The sequence below is a fragment of the Budorcas taxicolor genome, chromosome 25 (genome assembly GCF_023091745.1).
Source record: "Budorcas taxicolor isolate Tak-1 chromosome 25, Takin1.1, whole genome shotgun sequence".
In the NCBI taxonomy this organism is placed as follows: Eukaryota; Metazoa; Chordata; class Mammalia; order Artiodactyla; family Bovidae; genus Budorcas; species Budorcas taxicolor.
The window spans coordinates 6,209,158-6,220,546 of record NC_068934.1 but is presented as its reverse complement, the minus strand read 5'-3'; the positions used below and the strand labels follow the sequence as shown (position 1 = coordinate 6,220,546).

General features: G+C 40.2%; 1 pseudogene; it reads left to right on the top strand.

Annotated features, from left to right (window-relative positions):
• Window positions 1-2,007: 2,007 nt before the first annotated feature.
• Window positions 2,008-10,073, top strand: LOC128068493 (tripartite motif-containing protein 64-like; annotated as a pseudogene).
• The last annotated feature ends 1,316 nt before the right edge of the window (window positions 10,074-11,389 follow it).

Here is an 11,389-nt window from a genome sequence, read left to right as displayed (position 1 = left end):
ACAACTTCTGGCTATCTTGGCCAGAGCAGTATGTGGTATTTTGGGGGAGCTTGAGTACCCACGTTGAAAAATAAAATGTGAAGGACTCCTCATTCTGAAGAAAAATCACCAAATAAATGCAGGCAAATTCAGAAAGGCAAGTAAATCTAGTGGGTGATAGCTCTAGATGGATAGGTGCTATTAAAACTATAATATAGTTCATTAAATGGAGATGTGAAATTCATACTTGGATAGTTTATTCCAAAACAAAAGCTTCATGAATTACAAAGGTAAATTCATGGTGAGACTTTTATCAGAGGTTGGATTGTGGCAACTGGATTAAGTAGGTTTCAAACGTTTGAATTCAATCATTGGCATCCTGATGTGTTTCCAACTCCGCAAAATCTAATCATGTGCACCTACACCTTTTCACAGAGTTGATAACCCTATCACTTGGAAGAAATGGGCATGGTCATTGGAGAATATAAAGCATCCAGCAAGAACCAAGCTCAATCTTCTCTGGAGCCCAGAGCTGTGGTGTGTGGAGTTGGCTGAGTTGTGAAGACTTTTGAAAGTTTCTGCCACCAGCAGTGGAACACCTAAATCCTGAACTGAATTTGAGAGTTACCTACTGAAAAAGACTGGACAATTTTATTAACTACAACCAAAGGTGAGTTCTGATTAAGGTACAATGAAATGCTGATATGTTCAGTAAAAAATAAAACTTTAATGGCAGTCCTGGACACAAAAGCTAGCTGTATTTATTCTGTCAGTACTATCTATGTTTCAGCACTTCCTCAAGCATTGATTCCATTTGGAATTTGCAGAGAAGTAACTTACTTTTACCCGCAATATATCAAGTAACCTCCTTATAAAATGTGGGTAAAGATAGAAAATTAGTAAATATTATTGAGACGATTAAAGCAGTTAATCCATAGAAAAGGATTCAATTCAATGCTGAGGAATACAAGGCAACGCATAATAAGTTCTATTATTGTTTTAATATTATCATGGTCATTGATGCTATCAGTCTACAAATGATTATATTCATGCTGACTATCATTTCGTGATTATTGTGGTACTTGAACATTCACCAGTTCAAAATATGACATTCTCATTATATGAACCGACTCTAGGAAATCTTGCTCTCCTGAACTAGAAGTGACATTTTTGTTTTCTTCTTTTTGTCTTGAAAGGAACAGTTTTGTTATATAAGCTGGAAGCAAGCTCTGAACTCTTTAGGGTTAAGACATCAGGTTAAAGCCAACATTGGTTGTATGAAGTTTAAATTTTTTGTAAACAAATTTCTTTGTCTTAGAAAAGCACTTCTGTCACTTTGATGACAGAAGGAACTGATGTCAGGAGGAGAGAAACGAAGGGTGTGCTAGTGTGGGTTCCAGTCAGGGAGTCCTGGAAGTCAAGTGAGAGACAGACTGAGGTTCTGTGTGTGCTTCTGTCAGAATCAGCTAATAAAGTAACTGTGAAGTCATCCCAACACTTGCCCTCTGTTCTAATATTTAAGGGCGTTCCCAGGTGGTTCTGTGGTAAAGAATCCACCCACCAGTGCAGAAGATGCAGGAAACACGGGTTCAGCTGCTCAGTTGGGAAAAGCCCTTGGAAAAGGGAAAGGCAACCCTTTCCAGGATTCTCGCCTAGGAAATCCCAAGGGCAGACAAGCATGGTGGGCTACAACCCATGGTGTAGCAACGAGTCAGACAGGACTGAGCACACGCACACTAATCTTTAAGCTTTTCCATGTATTACTAATTTTAGTATGATTGAAATCCTGGTTTATTTTAAGCAAAAAAGTTGCTAAGGACTCCTTTATTGTATTTCATCTTTTTTATAATAATTCAAATCGAAGGTGTATACAGTCACCGTTTCTAGGTTTGTTCTGGGGAGGTAAGTATATAGGGAAATTAGAGTCCAAGACAGGACTTTGTCCAAAGGATTTATTTTTCCTGATGAGGGCAGAAGAAAAACTTTTTCTCTTACCTTCTTTTATTTCTTTCTTTAATTTTCAGAAACATGGATTCAGACACACTGCAGGTCTTCCAGAGGGAACTCACCTGCTCCATCTGCATGAACTGCTTCCTGGACCCCGTCACCATAGACTGTGGGCACAGCTTCTGCCGTCCATGTCTGAGCCTTTGCTGGGAAGAAGGCCAGACTCCAAGGAGCTGCCCTGAGTGCAGGGGACTATCAGAGAGGCCCGATTTCAAAACCAACATTGCCCTCAAGAGGCCAGAGCTGACCACGACCACAGCTCTGAGGAGCAGATCTGTGTGACACACCAGGAAGCCAAAGGCCTCTTCTGTGAGGCTGACCAGACCCTGCTCTGTGGGCCCTGCTCTGAACGCCCCAAGCACACAGCTCACAGCCACAGTCCAATACCCAGGGCTGCTGAGGAGTCCCGGGTAGGTGATGCCTCTCGAGCAGTTTGGGATCTAGAGGCTCCTAAGTCAGAGAGGAGGATGAGGATGTGATGATGGTGATGGGGGTGGAGATAGTGGAGGTGGGAGTTCTGAATGTGGATCCTCACATATAATGTGTCCTTTCAGTGTTGTTGCCCAATTGTCCACACGTGTGGAAATGCAGCATCCCGGGGTGAGTGGCACCAGGGCCACAGGCTTCTGATGGGAGCTTGAGGCTTTCTTACTTGGACTATTACAGTCTGAGTCTCAGTATCTTGGGAACTGGATTCCATTATCTGTAAAGTGCCCCCAGTTCTCTAGTATATGGTTCTATTCCTAGATATTCAAATATTGGCATCAAATTAAATTAATGTGGAAAAGTCTGATGACAGCCTCCTAAGTCAAGATTTCTGTGCCTTGCTTAGAATAATGCCTTTGTTCATGAATAAGGGGATTAAAGTTACAATGTCATCTTCTGTGTCACTAAATCCCATGGGTATTTTGCAGGAGAAACTCCTGAAGAGAATGAGTTCTTTATGGAAAATGAGAGAAGAAATACAAAGCAGTCTGAATCAGGAAGCTAAGACAACTCAGTCCTTTGAGGTAACAATAAAAATGTTCCTATTTATTTGTATAAATATTGATATAATTTTACCTTAGTTTTTTACATCAATGTAAGTTCCTGTGAAAGGCTACTGGTCTCTTCCCTGAAAGAATGGTTTCAAATGACTGATCAGTAACTGCAATTAGAACAGGCTAATATATGCTAATTCAAAGAATTTTAGTATATTGGAAGATGAAGCCTTGAAATGTATTCCAAGGCCACGTTTTGAAGATTGAAATAAACCTTTTCAGACATGGGGTATTAGACACATTGCACTAACTGTGACAGTGAAGGAGAAGAGAGGAAGAGAGTCATCCCTAGAGGGAAAATGATGGCTCAGGGGTAAAGAATCTGCCTTCAGTGCAGGAGCCACAACAGACATGGAATACATCCCTGGGTTGGGAAGATGCCCTGGAGGAGGAAATAGCAGCCCACCCCAGTATTCCTGCCTGGAGAATCCCATGGACAGAGGAGCCTGGTGAGCTATAATCCACAAGGTCACAAAGAGTTGTGCATGACTGAAGAGAGTCAGCATGCAGGGAAAAAAAAAAAAAAGAAAACAACAACAAACAAACATATATTCAAAATGGGGTTTACCTCATGAAAGAAGATTTAGAAGAATCAGAGAAAGGAACAAGAGAAAAACAAGACTCAGGTCGGAGAGGAAATAATTGATGGAGTAAGAATCTGGAAGAATCCTCCTTGGGAGACAGCCTGGGATCCCTCAGGTGACTTGATTTAAACAGGGAAAGAGATTAGGAATTCAGAGAAAGCATGGGCAACAAGGACCAGAAAATATTCAAGACTCTTTGATGTATGTGGCAGTTTGTCAGGAACTTCCTTGATGACACTAAGGAAATAATATTTGAAGTTTTCTTTTGGATGTGAACATAAGTAATGCTTTGGATCCACTATCTCTGCAGAACTATGTGGCCTTAAGGAATGAGCGATGATTAAGCTTGAATATCAGAGGATGCTTTTGTTGCTCTGGGAAGAGGAGCAACTGCATCTGGAGTCCTTGGAGCGAGAAGCCAAGGAGATTTGTGAACAACTCAAAAAGAGTGTGTTCAGAATGACTCAACAAAGAGAAAGTCTGAAAGACATGTACAGAGAGCTGACCGAGATGTGCCACAAGCCAGACATGGAGCTGCTCCAGGTGAGAAAGGAGAGGCCGTCCTCAGAAAGAGAAATGCTCTTCTAGAGGAGCTGCTGTGACACTGAAACATTACCTATCCAGACAGATGATTACACAATTAGCAAGATTCATGACCAGGGAAAAGTTAATTTTCTTGGAGTAAACTCAGTATACATCCCCCTAAACCCTTGCCACACTCTGTTATCCACACTTCCTGAACACACCGAGGTTCTTCCTGTCATACAGGCAAGACATTTAGAACTGGTATCAATTTATAGCAATCTATAATTCTTTTTATGCAATTGTCTGGTTTACTTTAATCGTTACCATAAATGGTGAAATCACTTCCTGAAGACAGCACTGGGCAGAGACTGACACTGGAAACCTAGATGTTGCTGCAGCATTGTGCAGACCCTTCCCACCCCATTTCCTTCCTTAATGTGACCTGAGGAATCCTATCATGTTTTAGGTTAGGGTCTGTTATGAAGATTGCTTCTGACTGTTACTTAGAAGAGAATTAGAAAACCATGTCTTATTATGAAAGAGGAATAGGAAAGCGGATGGAAAAGGACAGAACTCCAATGATTAACATGATCTTTTTTTTTTTTTTTTCCTTTGCAGGGCTTGGAAAATGTGCTGGAAATGTGAGTATGCACTAATGATTTTTGATTTCTGAAACATTTTTGTCTTTTTGATGAAGTGGACCCACAGTTCTTGCTTGGGACCTGGGGACTGATTTCAGGTCCTCCCTCATATCTAAATCCCAGTATACAGGATCCTTCATACATAATGCCATAGTGTCTGCAGATAATTAATACACGTGCTCCAGTACACTTTGTCATCTCTAGACAAGTTTACAACTAACATATACAGTGTAAAGTAAATGCTACATAAGTCATTCCCTGGTATATGGCATTTTCAATTTTTACATTTTTGAAAGTTTCTGGAATGTTTTGTGAATTTTTTCCACTCAGAACAAAGGGGAAGGGGCAGGATATTTACACTGGGAATTTGAGATTGACTGATATACACCATATATGAAATAAAGTTAGAATAGTGGCTCTGATGAATTATGAAATAAAAGGAATAAATTATAAAATAAAGGAGTAAATAAGCAAATAAATAGCCCAGAATGTACAGATTGAATCCATGTGTGAATCCACAGGTACAGAACCCTAGCATATGGATTACCAACATTGTCTTTTTGGCTACTTTCTATTTTATTTCAAAAGAATTTGGGTTCCTGACCCTTGGTCTCAGTCATTTCCTTTTCACTTGACTGAAATCAACTATATCTGAAAACCTGCTGACATTATGGGTTTTGTTCCACTCACTCCACCCATTCTCTCCAACCTGACTACAATAAAACTTAGCGAGGGATTGTTTGCAATGCTCACATGATTAGCCATTGGTCTTGACATGGAACCCATGTCCTTTGTTACAGGACCGACTTGGCACAGATGCAGAAGCCTCAGCCTGTGAACCCAGAGCTCCCTTCTTGGCCTGTCTCTGGATTCCTACACATGCTGAAAAACTTCAGAGGTAAGAGTCAGCCTTTTGTTGAACAGCACTACATTTCATTAGAGCTTCTTGGGAACAGTCCTTCCTTCATGTTTGTTGTAATTCTTTGTTCTTTTTTGGATATGAAGTTGGTGCATAAATTCCTGAAGTTGTTTTCTAGCTCTATGACTTTCTACCTCTATCAGTTCAGTTCAGTCCCTCATTCTTGTCTGACTCTTTGCTATCCCATGGACTGCAGCACACCAGGCTTCCCTGTCCATCACCAGCTTCCGAAGTTTACTCAAATTCATGTTCATTGAGCCACTGATGCCACCCAACCATCTCATTCTGTCATTCGCTTCTCCTCCCACCTTCAGTTTTTCCCAGCACCAGGGTCTTTTCAAATGAGAGAGTTCATCGCATCAGGTGCAAAAGGATTGGAGTTTCAGCCTTAGCATCAGTCCTTCCAATGAATATTCAGGACTGATTTCCTCTAGGATGGACTGGTTGGATCTCCTTGCTGTCCAAGAGACTCTCAAGAGTCTTCTCCAACACCGCAGTTCAAAAGCACTAGTTCTTTGGCGCTCAGCTTTCTTTATAGTCCAAGTCTCACATCCATACATGACTACTGGAGAAAACATAGCTTTGACTAGATGGATCTTTGTTAGCAAAGTAATGGCTCTGCTTTTTAAAATGCTGTCTAGATTGGTCATAACTTTTCTTCCAAGGAGCAAGCATCTTTTAATTCCATGGCTGAAGTCACTATCTAGAGTGATTTTGGACCACTCCCCCCAAATAGCTTATCTGTTTTCATTGTTTCCCCATCTATTCGCCATGAAGTGATGGGACCAGCTGCCATGGTCTTAGTTTTCTAAATCTTGAGTTTTAAGCCAACTTTTTCATGATCTTCTTTGACTTTCAGCAATAGGCTCGTTAGTTCTTCTTCACTTTCTGCCATAACTGTGGTGTCATCTGCATATATGAGGTTATTTATATTTCTCCCAACAGTCTTAATTCGAGCTTGTGCTTCATCCAGTCCAGCATTTCTCATGATGTACTCTGAATTTAAGTTAGATAAGCAGGGTAATATGCAGCCTGGACTTATGCCTTTCTGGATCTGGAACCAGTCTGTTGTTCCATGGCCATTTCTAACTGATGCTTCTTGACCTGCATACTGATATCTCAGGAGGCAGGCCAGGTGGTCTGGTATTCCCATCTCTTGAAGAATTGTCCGCAGTTTATTGTGATCCACACAATCAAAGGCTTTGATGTGGTCAATGAAATAGAAATAGATGTTTTTTTCTGGAACTCTCTTCTTTTTTTAGTGATCCAGCAGATGTTGGTAATTTGATCTCTGGTTGTTCTGGTTTTTCTAAATGCAGCTTAAACATCTGGAAGTTCAGGGTTCACATACTGTTGAAGCTTGGCTTGGAGAATTTTCAGTATTAATTTACTAGCGTGTGAGATGAATGCAGTTGTGCGGTAGTTTGAACATTCTTTGGCATTGCCTTTCTTTGGGATTGGAATGAAAACTGTCTTTTTCCAGTCCTGTGGACACTGCTGAGTTTTCCAAATTTGCTGGCATATTGAGTGCAGCACTTTCACAGCATCATCTTTTAGGAACTGGAAGCTCAACTGGAAGTTGATCACCTCCACTAACTTAGCTCAACTGGAAGTTGATCACCTCCACTAATTTGTTTGTTTGTAGTGATGCTTCCTAAGGCCCACTTGACTTTGCAGTCCATGATATCTGGCTCTAGGTGAGTGATCACAGCATCATGGTTATCTGCATCAGGAAGATCTTTTTTGTATAGTTCTGTGTATTCTTGCATCCTCTTCTTAATATCTTCTGCTTTTGTTACGTCCATACTATTTCTGTCCTTTATCAAGCCCATCTTTGCATGAAATGTTCCCTTGGTATCTCTAATTTTCTTGAAGGGATCTCTAGTCTTTCCCATTCTGTTGTTTTCCTCTATTTCTTTGCATTGATCACTGAGGAAGGCTTTCTTATCTCTCCTTGCTATTCTTTGGAACTCTACATTCAAATGGGTATATCTATCCTTTTCTCCCTTGCCTTTAGGTACTGTTCTTTTTACCATTATTTATAAAGCCTCCTCAGACAACCATATATCTTTAGCATTTTTTTCCCTTGGGGATGGTCTTGATCACAGCCTCCTGCACAATGTCATGAACCTCTGTCCACAGTTCTTCAGGCATTCTCTCTATCAGATCTAATCCCCTGAATCTATTTGTCACTTCCAGTGTATAATCATAAGGGATTTGATTTAGGTCATACTTGAACAGTCTAGTGGTTTCCTCTACTTTCTTCAATTTAAATCTGAATTTGGCAAAAAGGAGTTCAATGTCTGAGCCACATTCAGCTCCCAGTCTTGTTTTTGCTGACTGTATCAAGCTTCTCCATCATTGGCTGCAAAGAATATAATCAACCTGATTTCGGTATTGACCATCAGGTGATCCATGTATAGAATTTTCTCATGTGTTGTTGGAAGAGGGTGTTTGCTATGACCAGTGCTTTCTCTTGGGAAAACTCTATCAGCCTTTGCCTGCTTCATTCTGTACTCCAAGGGCACATTTGCCTGTTACTCTGGGTATTCCTTGACTTCCTATTTTGGCATTCCAGTCCCCTATAATGAAAAGGACATCTTTTTTCGGTGTTAGTTCTAGAAGGTCTTGTAGGTCTTCATAGAACCATTCAACTTCATTTTCTGCAGCATTACTGGTTGAGACATAGACTTGGATTACTGTGATATTGAATGGTTTGCCTTGGAAATGAACAGATCATTCTGTCATTTCTGAGACTGTATCCAAGTACTGCATTTCAGACTCTTTTGTTGCCTCTATAGTCAGATTATCAACACCAAGTCTGATGTTTGCCACCTGTAATTTCCTGAAAATGCAAAACCAGATATATCGGATGACATAGTATGAGCAAAAGGAGAGCAACCAGGTTGTTACTGTGATTATAAAAAGGCTGAATATTTAGTTCTGTGAGTGACCATCAATATGTTGTTTACTCAGTTTAATTCACTCCGGAGCTTAAATCCATCATTGCTGCTTTTAATTTACTGAATGGGCTTCCCTGGTGTCTCAGATGATAAAGTGTCTGCCTACTATGCAGGAGACCCAGATTTGAGACCTGGGTCAGGAAGATCCTTGGAGAAGGGAATGGAAATCCACTCCAGTATTCTTGCCTGGACAATTCCAAGGACAGAGGAGCCTGGCTGGCTACATACAGTCCACAGGGTCACAAAGAGTCAAACAGGACTGAAGGACTAACACTTTCAATTTCACTTCATTATAGCTGTGTTTATTACACATTGTACAAAGCATATTTATTATTTCTAAATTTAGGAATAAATGACCAAAAAACTGAAATGGCCTTTGGCAGAAAAATTGTAATGCTCTCAATCTCACAACAACTTTAAGGCAAGGGATGCATGAACACTGTTAGTCAAAACAGCTTTTTTGAAGATTCCAAACTATTCAGAGATGGATTTCTATCAATTCTTTTGACCTTTAAAAATGTAATAGGTAGAGATTATACCCCCATAATTGTCCATGTGATAGCAAAGTGTCATCTTCAGTTTCCATTGTATTAAGTACAAAGGACACAAGAAAAGTTTTCTAATATAAGAATAAATGTTTCTAGGTGAGTCTTAAAATAAACTATGAAGAGATTGACATAAGTCAGACTTCACCCAGTTCATGATATATGTCTTTTTAAAAAATTATCTTTGATTTGATGTACTTCTCTATGCCACAGAGATAGTAATAACTTTTACTCTTCAGAGAAGAGGCACTCTAATTCCCTTTGCTGTCTTTGTTTTGATTTCCTTGAAGGAGGAAAACTAAAAAGCTTATTGTGTAGAGAGCCTCTGCTTCTCAGAGACATGGGAATTCGACTGGCTGACACAATTTTTACTCTTTCTGCAGTGAATAATGTTCTGAGTCAGACAATGACCGTTCACCACGCGACCCTCGATGATGCAAGTGTGCTGTTTGAGGATGGCCGCCCCGGAGCATCCAGACAGCCCTGGGGTGGGGCATGTGTTGTGTCCTGGGGAACTTGGGCCTTCACCTCAGGGAGGCATTACTGGGAGCTGGACGTGGCACAGTCCTCCAGCTGTGTTCTGGGGGTCTGTAAAAGCATCTTCACAAGTGATACCAGTATCAATATTAGTGCTGATGAAGCATTTTTTCTGTGTTTACAAAGATGAACAGTCAGTATATTCTGTCCAACACCTCCCCACCCTTAGTTCAGTTTGTGAAAAGGCCTCTGGGTAGGATTGGAGTGTTTCTGGATTATGACAATGGAACTGTGAGCTTCTATGATGTTTTCAGAAATTCCCTCATATATACTTCCCTTCCTTCTGCCTTCTCCTCCCCTATGATACCTTTCCTTTGCCTTAAATCTCCATGAACTGTCCATTTCTCTGACCATTTATTGGAGCTTCTTCTCTGGGGATATTCTTGCCCTTCACTTCATATGAGGCCACAGGATACCTGACTGTGTCCAGCAGCACATTGCTATTTAATGTAACATAGTGGTTGTATGTTTATAAAATGGCATAAACATGTTGTATGTATACATCTGTTAATTAAATTTTTAATAAACATTTATTATGGACTATTTCGTAGAATATAGTCAATTACTTTTCTTTTTAAAATAAGCATTATATGAAAGAAACTAAAGTTTATGTACCATAAAGATCACTACCTTTAAACTACATAATCAATGGTTTTTAGAACTATACAAAATTGTAAAACCAGGACTATCTCATTTCAGCATATATGCGTGACCTCCAAAAGGAACCAATGCCGAGTACCAGTTACTCACTCTAGCATATACCGTCACATCACACTGTTCGGCAAACTTTTCTCAAGGTAGTAGATATTTTTGCTGCTTGAGGGAAATTTCTGTGACAGTATGGACAGTTCTTATCTTATTTCATATTGTTACATTCCCACTCTCCGTGCAGTACTCAGAACAGAACACAGAGAAGTGTTAGGTAAATCAGTGAAGAAACACATGAATTGAAGAATTCATATAGACAAAAGCCTCAGATAATCACGATGGTATGATCACTCACCTAGAGCCAGACATCCTGGAATGTGAAGTCAAGTGGGCCTTAGGAAGTATCACTACGAACAAAGCTAGTGGAGGTGATGGAATTCCAGTTGAGTTATTTCAAATCCTAAAAGATGATGAGGTGAAAGTGCTGCACTCAACATGTCAGCACATTTGGAAAACACAGCAGTGGCCACAGGACTGGAAAAGGTCAGTTTTCATTTCAATCACAGAGAAAGGCAATACCAAAGAATACTTAAACTACCGCATAATTGCACTCATCTCCCACACTAATAAGTAATGCTCAAAATTCTCCAAGCCAGGCTTCAGCAATATGTGAACCGTGAGCTTCCAGATGTTCAAGCTGGTTTTAGCAAAGGCAGAGGAACAAGAGATCAAATTGCCAACATCCGCTGAATCATTCAGAAAAGCAAGTGAGTTCCAGAAAAACATCTCTTTCTGCTTTATTGATTATGTCAAAGCCTTGACTGTGTGGATTACAATAAACTATGGAAAATTCTGAAAGAGATGGGAATACCAGACCACTTGACCTGCCTCTTGAGAAATATGTATGCAGGTCAGGAAGCAACAGTTAGAACTCGACATGGAACAATAGACTGGTTCCAAATAGGAAAAGGAGTTCAACAAGGCTGTATATTGTCACCCTG